Here is a 17,344-nt window from a genome sequence, read left to right as displayed (position 1 = left end):
AGACAGAGAGAAAGGTCTTCCTTTTGCCGTTGGTTCACCCTCCAATGGCCACCGCGGCCGGTGCACTGTGGCCGGCACACCGCGCTGATCCGAAGCCAGGAACCAGGTGCTTCTCCTGGTCTCCCATGCGGGTGCAGGACCCAAGCACTTGGGCCATCCTCCACTGCCTTCCCAGGCCACAGCAGAGAGCTGGCCTGGAAGAGGGGCAACCGGGACAGTATCCGGCGCCCCGACCGGGACTAGAACCCGGTGTGCTGGCGCCGCTGGGCGGAGGATTAGCCTGTTGAGCCATGGCGCCAGCCTTAAAATTTTTTGATGGGAACCAGCGTTGTGGCATAGCAGGTTAAGCTGCCACGTGTGACACCTGCATCCCACATGAGTGCCAATTCACGTCCTGGCTGCTCCACTTCTGATCCAGCTCTCTGCTAATGTGCTTGGGAAAAGCAGCAGAAGAGGGCTCAAGTCCTTGGGCTCCTGCACCCACATGCGACACCCAGAAGAAATTCTTGGTTCCTGGCTTCTGCCCAGACCAGCCCTGGCCATTGCAGCCATTTGAGAAGTGAACCAGCAAAAGGAAGATCTCTCTCTCTATGTCTCTCTCTCTGTAACTCTGACTTTCAAATAAATAAACAAATCTTTAAAAATAAACAAAATAAAATTAAAAATATATTTATTGGAGAGGCACGCATGCATGCGCACACACACACACAAAGTCAAAGAGAGACAGAGAGAGGAGATCTCTCAATCATGGTTCACTCCCCAAACGCCTGCAAAGCTGGGGCTAAGCCAGACTGTAGCTAGGAGCCTGAAATTCAATCTGAGTTTTCTATATTTGTGGTGGGGACTCAATTACTTGAGTTGTCTTCTGCTGCCTCCCAGAGTCTGTATAACAGGAGGCTGGAATGGGGAACAGAGCAGGATTTGAACCCAGGCACTCTGATCTAGGATGTGGGGCTCATAGGGGCATCCTGGTTGCCCCTCTTCCAGGCCAGCTCTCGGCTATGGCCCGGGAAGGCAGTGGAGGATGGCCCAAGTCCTTGGGCCCTGCACCCGCATGGGAGACCAGGAGAGGCACCTGGCTCCTGGCTTCGGTACAGCATGATGCGCCGGCCACAGCAGCCATTGGAGGGTGAACCAACGGCAAAAAGGAAGACCTTTCTCTCTGTCTATCTCTCTCTCTCTGTCCATTCTCCCTGTCAAAAAAAAAAAAAAAAAAAGTGCATCCAGGGCATAAGGAAGGCATTCTCAATGGTATTTTTCTTTATGGTATTTTATCTTTCCCAAGATTCATGGGCTTGGGATTAAAAAGTCCTACAAGTATATACATCATGTGTGCCTTCCTTGTTAAATAGAAGAAAATAAGAACACAGAAAGGCATGTAGATATTTATCACCATACACAATACATCAGACTTACTTGCAGAAATGTTTTTGTTTTGTCTCTGAGTTTTTTTGAGAGGCAGAGAGAGAGAGAGAGAAGGAGAGGGAGAGGGAGAGAGAGGGAGAGGGAGTTCCATCTGCTGATTCACTCCTCAAATGCCTGCAAATAGCCAAGGCTGGACCAGACTGAAGCAAGGAGTTGGGAATTCAGTCCAGGTGTCCCAAATGGGTAGCAGGGACCCAACCACTCGAACCAGTTTTTGCTGCCTCCCAAGGCACATATAAGGAAGAAACTAGAATCAGGAGATGGATGTGGGACTCAAATCTAGTGCTTTGATATGAGATGTAGATGTTCTAACTTATGGTGTAACCGCTAGACCAAATGTCTGTCCATCTGGGGAATTTTTTTTAATTAAACTTTTATTTAATGAATATAAATTTCCAAAGTACAGCTTATGGATTACAATGGCTTACCCCTTCCATAACTTCCCTCCCACCCGCAACCCTCCCCTTTCCCGCTCCCTCTCCCCTTCCATTCACATCAAGATTCATTTTCAATTCTCTTTATATACAGAAGATCAGTTTAGTATATATTAAGTAAAGATTTCAACAGTTTGCCCCCATATAGCAACACAAAGTGAAAAAATACTGTTGGAGTACTAGTTATAGCATTAAATAACAGTGTACAGCACATTAAAGACAGAGATCCTACATGATATTTTTTAAAAATTAATTCTCTATGCCATTTCCAATTTAACACCAGGTTTTTTTTTTTTTTCATTTCCAATTATCTTTATATACAGAAGACCGATTCTGTATATAATTAGTAAAGATTTCATCAGTTTGCACCCACACAGAAACACAAAGTGTAAACATACTGTTTCAGTACTAGTTATAGCATCACTTCACATTGGACAACACATTAAGGACAGATCCCACATGAGATGTAAGTACACAGTGACTCCTGTTGTTGATTTAACAATTTGACACTCTTGTTTATGGCGTCAGTAATCTCGCTAGGCTCTAGTCATGAGTTGCCAGGGCTATGGAAGCCTTTAGAGTTCGCTGACTTTGATCTTATTCCAATAGGGTCATAGTCAAAGTGGAAGTTCTCTCCTCCTTTCGGAGAAAGGTACCTCCATCTTTGATGGCCCCGTTCTTTCCACTGGGATCTCACTAACAGAGATCTTTCATTTAGGTCTTCTTTTTTTCTTTTCCATGGTGTCTTGGCTTTCCATGCCTACAATACTCTCATGGGCTCTTCAGCCAGATCCGAATGCCTTAAGGGCTGATTCTGAGGCCAGAGTGTTGTTTAGGACATCTGCCATTCTATGAGTCTGCTGTGTATCCCGCTTCCCATGTTGGATTGTTTTCTCCCTTTTTTATTCTATCAGTTAGTAATAGCAGACACTTGTCTTGTTTGTGTGATCCCTTTGACTCTTAGACCTATCAGAGTCATCAGTTGTGAACTGAAATTGATCACTTGGACTAGTGAGATGGCATTGGTACATGCCACCTTGATGGGATTGTATTGGAATCTCCTGGCACATTTCTAACTCCACCATTTCGGGCAAGTCCGACTGAGCATGTCCCAAATTGTACATCTCCTCCCTCTCTTTTTCCCACTCTTAGATTTAACAGGGATCACTTTTCAGTTAAAATTTAAACACCTAAGAATAATTGTGTGTTAATTACAGAGTTCAACCACTAGTACTAGAACAACAACAACAACAAAAAATACCAAAAAGGATAAAGTATTACATTGTACATCAAGAGTCAGGACAAGAGCTGATCAGGTCATTGTTTCTTATAGTGTCCATTTCACTTCATCTGGGGAATTTTTAAAAAATACAGATGCCTGGGTCTTGCTTCAGTACAATCAAATGAGGATTTCTCTAGCTGGGACCTGGACATCTGGATTTGTAACAAGCTGTAAACAATTCTGATTTTCACCCCTGGATAAAACTCAATAGAACTAAACTATATGACATGTTCATGTATCCATTCTCTCTTTTTATTTTTTATTTTAAATTTTATTTAAGGTATACAAATCTGTGTATTTCATATACACAGATTTAGGAACACAGTGATACTTCCCACCCTACCCTCTCTCTGGCCCATGCTCCCACCCTGCTTCCTCCTCCCTCTCCTATTCTTATTCTTGATTTTTACAAAGATCTATTTTCAGTTTACTTTATACTCATAACATTAACCCTACAGTATGTAAAGAGTTCAATAAATAGTATGAAGAAAAAAAAAAACACTGTTCCTCAATAGTAGAGACAAGGGCTGTAAATAGTCATCAAATCCCAAAATGTCAATTTCACAATGTATAAATTACATTTTAGGTACTCTATTAATTACCACAGATCAGGGAAAACATATGGTTTCTGTCTTTTGGGGACTGGCTTATTTCAATAAATATAATGGTCTCCAGTTGCATCCATTTTGTTGCAAAAGGCAGTACTCCATAGTGTATATATACACCATAATTTCTTTATTCAGTCATCAGTTGATGGACATCTGGGCTGATTCCATATCTTAGCTATGTGAATTTAGCTGCAATAAACATGGAGAAACAGATAACTCTTTCATATATTGATTTCATTTCCCTTGGGTAAATTCCCAGGACTGGGATTGCTGGGTCATTGGTAGATCTATTTTCAGATTTCTGAGGTATCTCTATACTGTCTTCCACAATGGTTGACTAGTTTACATTCCCACCAACAGTGGTTAGGGTGTCTTTTCCCCCACACCCTTGTCAGCATTTGTTATTTGTTGATTTCTGCATGAGAGCCATTCTAACTGGGGTGAGGTAAAACTTTATTGCAGTAGTGATTTGCATTTCTCTCATGGCTGGTGATCCTGAGCAATTTTTCATGTGTCTGTTGGCCATTTGGATTCATGCATCCATTCTCATAGATGGAAGTCAACCAGGAGTGGTGGTGCATTGCACATCTGATGCCTGAGGCTGAGAGAGTACCTCTCAGAGGGTGAAGAAAACAGAAAAACAGAGTGATGTAATGGAGAGACAGGGCAGGTCCTGCTTGCTCTATCACATCCCTCAGAGCCAGCTCTGCCTGAAGGCAACTCAACGTGGGGCCAGCATGATGCCGTTACATAGGGCAACTCGGGGATTGACAGCAGTGAAGCTTCTAACAACTTATGATAACTTCCTTCTTTCTGTATACTTGTTAATTGAGCACCTACTATGTGCCAGCAGTGTTCCAAGAGCATGGCATATACTATCTCATCTAATCTCTACAGTAATCTGCACCTCTAGTTTACCGATGGAGAGGCCAAGCCACTCCATGAGCCCTATTTCCATCAACTCCAGGTTCAACACACTTCCTGCTATTAGGTCAGAAAACATTACAGAGTTTACCTGCTGTTTGAGAAGCCACCATTTACAGGAATATTGTGCTTTTAGGGGTTCAAAGAGTACTGTATTCTGCTTCCAGAAGTGTCTTGCTGAAGCCCCGAGAGGATGAGAAAGAATGATGGCAGCCGCAGGGCAAGATCACAAAGGAAAAGTCAGTGCTAGGCTGGCACCACACAGGGAGCTCGGTTTGTGCAGAAGGAAGGTTAGAAGGGCTCTTTTACTCTCTGCCAGATGAAGCTAAACATTCAAGGGCAGCACACTACACTCAGAAATCTAGCCTCCTACCAGACAATGGAGGAGGAGCAAATAATTGTGCGTTACCATGGCACAGGAGATGGGGACTTGGCTCCTAGGCTATCTCCCAGCAACCATCTGACAAGGAGCTGCACTTGACTTTGAATTGCAGGCAAGGATCCCACTTGGTGATCATTTGCAAGAGAACTTTAATCAAGCTTACCTTGGTGCCTCAAGAGAGGCCTAGGTTTATTAATAGAAAATAAATACAATGTCAGGCACCCCTCTGTGGGCCATTTCCTCACACTCAGAGTCATGAAAGCATTGAAAGTTTTGCTCATGAGAAAAAGCCTTCCACTTTTAGTTTCTGAAAGCAGCGATCTTTATGCCAAGGGAGGATTAACCTTTGTTTGCAAATGCTTCCATCTCAGGGGCAAAACCGCGTGGGCGAAGCAATGCGATCTTGCCTTTGTCCAATAAAAGGGACAAAAGCCCCATTTAGAAATAGGAGCATCATATGTGGTGAGTTGGTTACCAGTTCATCCTGAGTTATTTGGGACCTTCCTGATTTAAGTACAGAACGGCCAAGGTTCATAGAACCAAGGACGGTTTGTCAGGACTGCCCTGTTATAAAACAGAAAGTCCCCTATCCCAGGTGCCTCAGTCAGCTCAGACTGCTATATATATAATAAAATACCATTGCCTGGGTGGCTTAAACTACAGCCGTGAGTTTTTCACAAGGCTGGGCTGAAAGTATGAGATCAAGGGGCAAGTGTGGTCAGGTTCTGGTGAGGGTTCCCTTCCTGGCTTGCAGATAGCTACCATCTTTCTGTGTCATACATAGGAGAGAGAGAGAGACAGAGAGAGAGAGAGAGGTATTTCTGGCCTTTCTTTTTTTTTTTTTTTTAAAGATTTATTTATTTATCTGAAAGGCAGAGTAACAGAGAGACAGAGGCAGGTAGAGAGGTCTTCCATCCAATGGTTCACTCCCCAGATGGCCGCAACAGCCAGAGCTGCACCAATCCGAGGCCAGGAGCCAAGAGCTTCTTCCAGGTCTCCCACATGGATGCAGGGGTCCCAAGGACTTGGGCCATTTTCTACTGCTTTCCCAGGCAGAGAACTGGATCAGAAGTGGAGCAGCCGGGACTGGAACCAATGTCCATATGGAATACCAGCACGGCAGGTGGCAGCTTTACCCCCTACACCACAGTGCCGGCTTCTGTTTTTTTCTTATAAGGGCACCAGTCCCATCATGAAGATCCTACACTCATAACCTCATCTCAGTCTCATTATCTCCCAAGGAGTTAGTGCCTCAACATATGAATTGTAGAGAGACACTAAGTCTCTCTACACCTGGACACCAGGACAGTTCATCCTGTGTGAGTGACCCATCTTCTCCAATGGTCACCTCCATCATAGTGTCTTAGAAATGGACAGTACATATCTTAAGCATACAGGTAGGTCTGATTTTTCTTTTGGATTTCCCACAGGCTCAGCCTGCTTTGGCTAAACCTCAGATGGACAGTTAGTTGTGTACATAAGAAGTATACATCCTGTCCAGCCTGGAAACTCAGCCTAGGGCACTCCTCAAGCATTGCTTGCCCTCAGCGGTCTTGGCAGACCCTCTCAGCTCTCCTTGACTGCAGAGTCTGTGTCCTGTTCTGAAGGGCCTAGAGTAGAGCAGGTACACAAGAAATAACCAAGTGCATAGTCCTCCATAGTTGTGTTGGTCTTCAAAGTCCCTGACTTAATGCCTTCCACAGTCTTTGGGTAGTCAGTGGTATCTTTTCAACTCTGAGGTCAGCATGTGCACCTGCTAACTCTGACTGAACTCATAGTGTCAGGTGGTGTTGGGTTTAGCAAAAGCCATTCCAGCTACTAGTCTTTGCAAGGGTATGGCAGCTCCAAGATACTAAAATCTCTCATCCAGGTTTTGCCTTTTAAGACTCATGAGATAAAAATACCAAAGAGTAGGGGTTTTCAGCCTTGGCTGCATACTGGAATCATTTAAGAGCTTTACAAAATCTGCTTGCTTGGTGCCTACCTGGACCAGTTTACTCAGTTTCTGGATGTGAGACCTGAGCACCAGCATTTTTGAAAGCTCCCTGGTTTATTCCTGTGTGTAGCCAGGGTTGAAAACCACTGACCTGGGGTGGATGTTTGGCCAGGCCCTTTAGGATGATGGTTGGGATGCCTGCATCCCATTTCAGAGTGCCTGGGTTTGATTTGTGACTCTGCTCCTGACTCCAGCTTCCTGCTAACACTTAGCCTGAGAAGCAGTGGTGATGGCTCAAATAACTGGATCTCTGCCACCCACACGGGAAGCTTGGATTGTGTTTCTGGCTCCTGGCTTTAACCTGGCCATTGCTAGCTGTTGTGGGCATCTGGGGAGTGAACCAGCAGCTTGGAGTTCTCTCTGTCTGTCTCTGTCTCTGTCTGTCAAATAAATAACAAAAAAATAAAACAACTTGCCTAAAGGATCTTTGAGGATTAAGATGAATCAGAGGAAGTAATTAGTTTATGCGAACTTATCTTTTCTAGAGTAAAACTCATAGAGGCTAGCAACACTTGAGTCAAAAAAGCTCGTTTTCTGTTTTTAAATAGATCACTGTATTTAATTATGAGAATTATACATAAGTTACCTTGGAAAATCTTCAAACAGAGTCTAAGTCAATAGGTAGATTTTAAAGGAGCAAAGTTCATTTTCTGAGGCATGTGTTGCAACAGAGCAAGTGAAGCTGCCACTTGGGACACTTGCACCCCACACTGAAGTGCGGGTTTGAGTCTTATCTCTGCTTCTGATCTTCTGATTCAGCTTCCAGCTAACCTACCTGGGAAGCAGCAGATGGAGGCCCAGGTACTTGAGTCCCTGCTACCCATATGGGAGTCCTGGAGGGAGTTCCTGGCTTCTGGCTTTGGCATGACCCAGACCTGGCTGCTGTGGCCATTTGGGAAGTGAACCAGCAGATGGAACATCTTCTTTCTCTCCCTCTCAATTACTCTGCCTTTCAAATAAACAAGTAAATAAACCTTTTTAAAAAGAGTCATTTTTTTCTTGCCCCCATTCACATATTGGGGGCATCCATTCGGACCTTCCCTATTGCAATTACATTTGTAGATGTGTATATAAATATAGATGACTTTTACACAAACATTACCATGCCTTTATATTGTTCTCAAATATCCTTTTTATCCTAACTTTATCCCGCTTCCGCTGAGTCTTTTGGATATTTCCAGTTTACCATTTCTAAGTCTACTTTAGCCTTCTTAATTGTCTGCCACTCATAAGATGGATTTTACCATTCTTTGTGCATGGACAAAGGCTGTTTCCAGAATTTTTTTTTTTAATTGTATTTAAGTTATACAAGTTCCATGTGTTTCATATCTAGAGATTTAGGAACATAGTGATACTTCTCACCCTATCCTCTTTCCTGCCCAGGCTCCAACACTTCCTCCTCCCTTTCCCATTCCATCTCTCTTTTTTCCCCCCATTCCCACTCATAATTTTTACAAAAATCTACCTTCAATTTACTTAATGATCATAAAGTTAACCCTACGCTAAGTAAAAGAGTTCAACAAATGGTATTTTAAAAACAAAACAAAACAAAACAAAACAAAACACTGTTCCTCAACAGAAGAGACAGGGCTGTAAACAATGATTGAATCTTAAAACGTCCATTGCCCTCCAATGCATTATGAGTACTCTGTTAGTTACCTTGGATCAGGGAAGCATATAATGTCTGTCTTTTTGGGACTGACTTATTTCACTAAGTGTAATGGCTTCTAGTTGCATCCATTTTGTTGCAAAAAACAGGATTCCTTCCTTCCTTCCTTCCTTCCTTCCTTCCTTCCTTCCTTCCTTCCTTCCTTCCTTCCTTCTTCCTTCTTCCTTCCTTCCTTCTTTCTTCCTTCTTCCTTCCTTCCTTCCTTCGTTCTTCCTCCCCTCCCCTCCCCTCCCCTCCCCTCCCCTCTCCTCTCCTCTCCTCTCCTCTCCTCTCCTCTCCTCTCCTCTCCTCTCCTGTCCTCTCCTGTCCTCTCCTTCCCTTTCCCAGCTGAGTGGTTCTCCGTAGTGCATACACATACCATACAGAATTTTGTTGTACCAAGCGCTACTGCCCTCCACATCTGGTTCTTGCTGCTTTGTGTCTTAGTGTAAAGGGTTTTCCTTGAATAGAAACCTTGTTTTCCTAAAATAAGGGGATTTTCTGGCTTGAAAACCACGCACATTTAAAAAGTTTTAGTTGATCTCAAACAAGTGACTGTGTTCTTATAGCAGCTCCCTGAGAGCACCCGCTCCTCCTCTCTGGAGGCCTTGCACATGCTGTTTCCTACTCATCTTCAGGCACCAGCTCAGCTCTATTTGGCTTCTCCTTGCCTCCCTGCCCCCTTTCAGACCTCACTCCTGTGTTCCAAGCAGTCAGAACATCAGGCTCTTTTCCTTTGGGGGCACTTAGTGTGTATCTGTATGTTAATTATGAAATGATTGCCTCATTGCTTTCTGGGTCCCTGGGCTGGTATACTTCCCACAGGACGCTCCCGCCAGACCACCCCTCACCCTTCTTCGTGCTATGGAGGTTGGCCCTGGCTCCCCTTGTCAGCTGGTGTGCAGTTGGATTTAGCCAACAGAAAGCGCAGACAGAAGATCTGGAAGGCTATCTCCACATTTTTTCTGTGGGAACTGTGATGACTGACACATCCCTCCCCCATTCTAGAGGGCATTACAGGGTGTGATATTACAACACAGACCACTGCAAATTTCATTTAATAATTTAAAGGTTGTACACAGACTCTGGTACTTTATTGTGCATCCCAATGCCAACCATACATCAGACTTTCAAAATGCTGCAAGATAAAACTTTGAGAACCAGGTTATTGAGTAGGAGTTACCAGACTGACAGTCAAATGAAGTGCTTTCAGATACACGTGATTCTTGTTATTCCTGGTCATCGGGTTCTTTAAATCATGGCTAACATTGAAGTAGCAAACTGAATCATTGCTCCTAAGAGGAAACCAGGGTTAGGGTGTATGTAGCATCAGATGACAGGAGTTTTTGATCAGGGAATCAATCTCACCTTGCTTTCTGTTTAAAGACATTTTATTTAATATCTTACACACTGTTTTCTCTGTTAGGCACATTCCAACTTCTTATGCTTAAGAAATGCACTTGGGATCTATCCTTGGGTGCCATTTTATTTTTTTTTAAAGAAATATTTATTGAAAGGCAGAGTAACAGAGTAAAGAGAGAGGAAGAGATCTTCCATCTGCTGTTTCACTCTCCAAATGACTGCACCAGCCAGGTCTGGGCCAAGCTGAAGCCAGGAGCCAGGAACTCCATGCTGGTCTCCCAGTAGGGTGGCAATGGCTGACATATATGGGGCATCTCCCACTGCCTTCTGAGGTGCATTAGTAGGAAGCTGAATTGAAAGCTGAGTAACCAGGACTTGATCCTTCACTCCAATATGAGATGCCATTGTTGCAAGTGGTGGCTTAACCAGCTGTGCCACAACACCTTGTTGGCCATTTGAAAGAGCAGAAGTCCTAAGAAAAAGTACAAAAATGTGGCCTTAACTCAGTCGAGGGAAGGGTATTTGCTTACAGTAGTCAGCTGAAAGAAGGCAGGGAGTTATCTTGTGTGATGTTTGCTGGGAAGGAGTGCATGAGGAGACTGAGGTTTTTTGCTGCCCAGTTCATGACTGGGAATGACACACAAAACAGTCGAGTATTGATTTGGGGGTTAAATACATTTTAACAAGCAGTCAACTCTGCAAATACAGAATCTGCAAGCAATGAGGATCAACAGTATTTGGTTTGGCCAACATGATGATGCCAAGAAAACAAAACTGGGTTGGAATGACTGGGATTACAGGAGGCCTTGCCACATTTCCCACCCTTCTCCAGTGGTTACGATTGATTGCTTTCGCATGTGGTGGAGGCACAAGCGTCTGAGGTTCTTGACACAATCACAGGGTGCTGGGGGTCTGCTGTCCACCCTGAGAGCTGCCGTGTCCCCAGAGCAAGCCACCTGCCATTCCCCAAGTCAGCACGGCGTTGGTTGCAGCTTCACCTCAACCAACTGAGTCAGGTGCTTTGCTGGGAGCAGAGGAGGAAAGCAGTGTGGCCTCCCTGCCCCCTGCTGGCTCCCCAGGCCAGATTCAAAGTCAGCAGGGACCCTGGAATTCTCTCTCAGTCAAAGCCGCCAGTGGTGCAGGCTGCGGCAGCCTCCTCTCACCTTGCAGTCGGGCGCCAGCTGCAGGAGTTGGTGGTGGGGTACACATGGCTGCTGCATGTCTGACCTCTCTCCTTGCTGCTCCAACATGGAGTCTCTGTTCTGTCCCGTCCATTCTCCATTGAAAATGTCTCTCAGCCAGTCCCTAGGGAATGTGGTCCTTTGCTCTCTTTCCGTGACTGTCAGTGTGTCTCTCACTCTCAGACAGCTCGTGCTTCCCACTGTGATGTCGAAGCATTGTGTCGAGCATCTGCCCAGGTACCTTTCAGGTGATGAGCAGATAGTTACCCTTTGCTGCTATCAGTGTTCTGGGACAGATAGCGTGATAGACCAGCAAACACTATTGAGCCTACAAAAGCTGGACAAATTGGAAGCCTCAGGGTAGATACTGCAGGTGGGGGGGGGGGTCCACTTATGAACTGGAATCCCAGAGAGTGCTGCAGGTTAGTTCTCTAGTTACTCCCCTGGGCTAAGGCTATCCCATGTCCTGTCAGGATTTGCATCTCTAAGACAGAAAGACCTATACTACCTTAGCTTTGTCCTGTGCCTGGCCTCCCAGCAACACACTCACTTGCTTCTGCCACACTGTGGTCTTCGGAAGCGACTGAACCCCCTTTGCATACCCAGCTCCCAGCCAGCAGGGCCTTGGTGGCCACTCTTCTTCACTGCTCCCTTGCTGTGCAGTGTGGCTGTTGGGTTAGTGCTGCCTGCTGGAGGAATGGGTGGTTTCTGTGTACGCAGTTGGCAAGCCGTGTCCCCGGTCTAGGTATTGCACACAGACATGGATGTCTTGGGTGCAGAGAAAAGCCCAGCAAGTGGGAGATCCCAGGCGGCAGACTTTCCCCTAGCAGCCCCAGAAAGAAGGTAGCAGGTGAGTAACTGTCTCAATCAGTCAGGGCTGCTATCACAAAATACTGCAGGCTAGTGACCGAAACAACAGAAACTTATTCTCACAGTTTCAGAGCCTGGAAGCTGAAGATCAGGCATTGGCAGAGCCTGGGTCAAGTGCAGGCCCGTTTCTTGTTCCATAGATGATGGATTCTCACTGGATCCTCACAGGGGAAGGGGCAAGGCAGCCCTCTGAGATCCCTTCTGTAAGGGCGCTCAACCTATTCACATAGGCTCCACCCTCCTGGTCTGACTACCTCCTGAAGACAGCACCTAGTACCAGAGGAGATTAAGATGTGAACGTATGAATGTGGGGGAGCGTTAGTGGTGAGTCCATTGCACTGACCTCAGAAGGCCTGAACCATCTGCAACCTTTCCCTCCCTCCCTCCTTCCCTTCCTTCCTTCCTTTCTTTTTCTTTCTTTCAAGATTTATTTGTTTATTTGAAAGGCAGAGTTACAGAGAGGTAGAGGCAGAGAGAGAGTGAGAGAGGGAGAGAGGTGAGAGAGAGAGAGGTCTTCCATCTGCTGGTTCACTCCCCAGATGACTGCAATAGCCAGATCTGTGCTGATCTGAAGCTGGGAGCCAGGAGCTTCTTACAGGTCTCCCGCATGGGTGCAGGGGCCCAAGGACTTGGGTTACCTTCTACTGCTTTCTTAGGCTGTAGCAGAGAGCTGTGTGGAAAGTGGAGCAGCCGGATCCTTAAACCAGCGCCCAAATGGGATGCTGACACTACAGATGGTGCCTTTACCCAGTATGCCACAGCGCCGGGCCCTGGAACATTTTCTGCAACTGTTAATGAAGTGCTGTTTCTCAGAAAGTAATTTCTCTAGAAGTTTCACAATCATCAATAAAACAAAGAAAAAAGTTTTTCTTCCTAGAACCAGTGTTGAAATTCTGTCATGTATCAGCTTCCTACCACAAACAAACTCCTCAAGGATAAAAAGTTTACTCCTTATTTCAGGCATGGAAAGCGAAGACGAGCTGGCAAAAAAAAAAAAAAAAAAAAAAGACCTAAATGAAAGATCTCTGTGAGTGAGATCCCAGTGGAAAGAACGGGCCATCAAAGAAGGAGGTACCTTTCTCTGAAGGGAGGAGAGAACTTCCACTTTGACTACGACCTTGTCTAAAAATGACCAGAATCGGCGAACTCAAGAGGCTTCCATAGCCTTGGCAACTCATGAAGAGCCTTGGGTGATTATTGACGCCATAAATAAGAGTGTCAATTGTTAAGTCAACAGCAGAAGTCACTGTGCACTTACTCCCCACGTAGAATCTCTGTCCTTAATGTGTTGTACTATGTGAATTAACGGTATAACTAGTACTCAAACAGCACTTTACACTTTGTGTTTCTGTGTGGGTGCAAACTGTTGAAATCTTTACTTAGTATATATAAATTGATCTTCTGTATATAAAGATAATTGAAAATGAATCTTGATGTGAATGGGATGGGAGAGGGAGCAGGAGATGGGATGGTTGCAGGTGGGAGGGAAGTTATGTGGGGAAAAGCTGCTATAATCCAAAAGTTGTACTTTGGAAATTTACATTTATTAAATAAAAGTTAAAAAAGTTTACTCCTTGGGTCCAACACTAGGGCTGGGGGGTCAAGGCAGACACACATCCAATATGTTGCCACCCTCCCATATTATCTGTAGCATGAGGGGACTTCAAAATGCTCATGGAAAAACAAAATGAAAAGATAATTTTATTTAGGCCTAAAAAAGATTTAGAAATCTATGCATTTTTAAAAAGATTTATTTTATTTATTTGACAGAGTTACAGAGAGAGCCAGAGAGAGCGAAAGTGAGAGAGAGAAGTCTTCCCTCTGCTGGTTCACTCCCCAAATGACTGCAATGGCCAGAGCTAAGCTGATCCGAAGCCAAGAGCCAGGAGCTTCTTCCAGGTCTCCCACATGGATGCAGGGGCCCAAGGAGTTGGGTTACCTTCTACTGCTTTCCCAGGCCAGGCAGAGAGCTGGATCAGAAGAGGAGCAGCCGGGACTAGAACCAGCATCCATGTGGGATGCTGGCGCTACAGGCTGGGGCTTTAACCCACTGTGCCACAGTGGCTGCCCCCATTGTTTTCTCATACTATGCATTTTTTATTTTTCAAAGGCCCACTTATAAGCATGGATTTAAAAAAAACATTTTTTTTTTTGCACCAAAATAACTTAGATTTTAAGTCCATTTTCCATGATCATTTTAAAGTGCCCTCATATTTGTCCATTCTTACCCATGTCTTGTTTCGGATCTGGGCTCTGACATTCTACTCCCCACACTGTCCCAGAGAGACCTTCCTGAATAGCCAGTGGGATCATATCCCCCTTGCTCATCACCTCTTAGAAAAGCCTGGGGTTGGGGCCGGCGTAGTGGGTAAAGCCACCACCTGCAGTAGTGCCAGCATCCCATATGAGTACTGGTTTGAGTCCTGGCTGCTCCACTTCTGACCCAGCTCTCTGCTACGGCCTGAGGAAGCAGTGGAACATGGCTCAAGTGCTTGGGCTCCGGAACCTGTGTGGGAGACCTGGAGGAAGCTCCTGACTCCTGGCTTCAGATTGGCTCAGCTCTGGCCATTGTGACCATTTGGGGAACCAGCGGATAGAAGATTTTCTCTGTCTCTATCTCTGTCTCTCTCTCTCTCTGCCTCTGCCATGCTGTAACTCTGTCTTTCAAATACATAAAATATTTTTTAAAGATTTATTATTTATTTGAGAGACAGAGTTACACAGAGAGAGGAGAGGGAGAGAGAGAGAGAGAGGGAGAGAGAGAGAGGTCTTCCATTGGCTGGTTCACTTCCCAGTTGGCTACAATGGCCAGAGCTGCACCGATCCAAAGCCAGGAGCCAGGAGCTTCTTCTGGGTCTCCCATGTGGGTGCAGGGGCCCAAGGACTTGGGCCATCTTTCACTGCTTTCCCATGCCATAGGAGAGAGCTGGATCAGAAGTGGAGCAGCCGGGTCTCGAACCAGCACCCATATGGGATGCTAGCGCTTCAGGCCAGGGCGTTAACCCGCTGCACCACAGTGCCAGCCCCATAAATAATTTTTTTTTTTGTTTTGATAGGCAGAGTGGACAGTGAGAGAGAGAGTGAGACAGAGAGAAAGGTTTTTCTTTTCAGTTGGTTCACCCTCCAATGGCCACTGCAGCCGGTGTGCTGCGGCCAGCACACCGCGAAATTTTTTTTAATAGAAGACATTTGTATAGTAAGGTGGGTAGCAGCACACACTCTGGAGCTGGATTGCCTAGTTTAATTCTGGCCCACTCACTCATTTGCTGTGTGACTATGAGCAAGTTACTTAACCTGCCTGCGCCTTCTCTACTTACCTATGAAACAGTGCTTACTCCACAGAGTTATTGTAATTTAAATGCATGATGAACCAAGTAACCTTCATGAAGGGTTTGGAATAGTGTCAGCACATAAATGCTACATACACAGATAATCCAAAAGGTTTGTGGAAATGAAACAAAGATAAGTTTATTTTGGTGCAAAAAAATTTGAAATGCTTGCCTACAAGGAGTCTTCAAAAATTCATGGTTATCATGTATTATGAAAAAAATGCAAACATTTCAACATCTTTTGCACAAAAATAAACTTATCATTTCATTCTATTTTTCATGAACTTTTAAAAAAAGATTTATTTATTTATTTGAAAGGCAGAGTTACAGAGAAGGAGAGGCAGAGGCAGAGCGAGAAGTCTTCCATCCACTAGTTCCATCCACTCTCCAAATGACCACAATATCCAGAGCTGGGCAGACCGAAGCCAGGAGACAGGAGCTTCCTCCTGGTCTTCTATGTGGATGCAGGGGCCCAAGCACTTGGGCCATCTTCTGTGCTATAACAGGCACATTAGTAGGGAGTTGGATTGGAAGTGGAGAATCAGGAACTCGAACCTACACCCACATTGGATGCCGGCACTGTAGGGGGTGGCTTATCCTGCTATGCCACAGCGCCTGTGCATTCGTGAATTTTTTAAAAAAAGGTTTATTTATGTGAAAGGCACAGAGAGAGAGAGAGAGAGAGAGAGAGAGAGAGAGAGAGATTTTCCAACCACACGTTCACTCCTCAAATGGCCACGACAGTCAGAGATGGACCAGGCTGAAGCCAGGAGTCAGGAACTACATCTGGGTCTCACACATGGGTGGTGGGGGCCCAAGCACTTGAGCCATCTTCCACTGATTTCCCAGGTGCGTTAGCAGAGAGCTGGATTGGAAGTGAGGCAGGTGGGACTTGAAGCAACACTCCTATGGGATGTTGATGTCATAGGCAGTGGGTTAATCTGCTGCGTCACAGCTCCGTTCCCTCTTGAACTTTTGAGGTTCCTTTCATGTGAGATTGCTGTTACCAGTAATGGATGGTGAAATGCAGTAGGTGAATCGTAGCAGCCCTCCCCACGTATTGCTATGAGGACCCCATGATGTACCCCGGGTGGCACTTGGCTCATCTAGAGCACATAGGATCTGCTGGTGAATGCTGGGTCTCCTCCCCTTTGCCCGCTTTTGCTTTCAGGATTCAGTTGGCACCTTTTCTTTGGAAAGCTGTTCCTGTCTCCTGAGCCGTGTGGGCCACCCCCTGCCGTCTCACCGCATTAGGATGCTTCACACTGCAGGGCCATTGCTGGTTTTCTTCTCTGGCCGGTGCCAGACGCTAAGAACGTAGACGCTCAGGATTCTCTTCATTTATCCTTGCATCTCCAGCACGTGGCCCAGCATCTGGCAAATAGTAGGAACTCAATGGATGTCTGCTGTACTTTGCATAAGTAAATATATCTCCCTCTTCAAGCCATATATAATGTATGTAGGGTGAAAAGACACAAACATCCAAAAGTTTCTTCTCTTTATAAAATATCAAGACGTGTTTGCAACAATAACCTGTGCACAAGGCGCTGGGTGGGTCCTACACTGGTGCTGACTTTGTGGGAGACTTTTGGGATGGTTGCCACACCTGAGATGAGGTTCCCCAAGCTGCAAAAGATAGGAAAAGTAACGCCAGGTCCCGTGAAAATGCCTGGGAACCCCCTGGGTGACTCATGTCAGACTTGGGGCAGACCCTCAGTTCCAGAGAAACTCAGAGAAGGGCCAGATCAGCTCTGGCCTCTGGGTTCCCGCCGGCTTTTTGGAAGAGGCTGTGTTTGAGCTGGGGTTTGAGCGGGTGGGCAGGGATTAGGGAAATGTGGAGGAAGGCAGACTATTTCAGGCAGGAAAATGTCTTACGAGGGAAAAAAATGTAAAGGAAATGAAG

At 45.5% G+C, this 17,344-nt stretch overlaps 1 protein-coding gene across 6 annotated transcripts in view; it reads left to right on the top strand.

The window, feature by feature from the left end:
* Nucleotides 1–17,344, top strand: part of TMEM163 (transmembrane protein 163) — a 464,757-nt gene that overhangs the window by 114,915 nt on the left and 332,498 nt on the right. The gene's annotated exons all lie outside the window — the stretch shown is intronic.

This window comes from Lepus europaeus, chromosome 1 (genome assembly GCF_033115175.1).
Source record: "Lepus europaeus isolate LE1 chromosome 1, mLepTim1.pri, whole genome shotgun sequence".
In the NCBI taxonomy this organism is placed as follows: Eukaryota; Metazoa; Chordata; class Mammalia; order Lagomorpha; family Leporidae; genus Lepus; species Lepus europaeus.
Note: the sequence above shows the minus strand (reverse complement) of the source record. Positions and strands in the feature narration are given on the sequence as shown.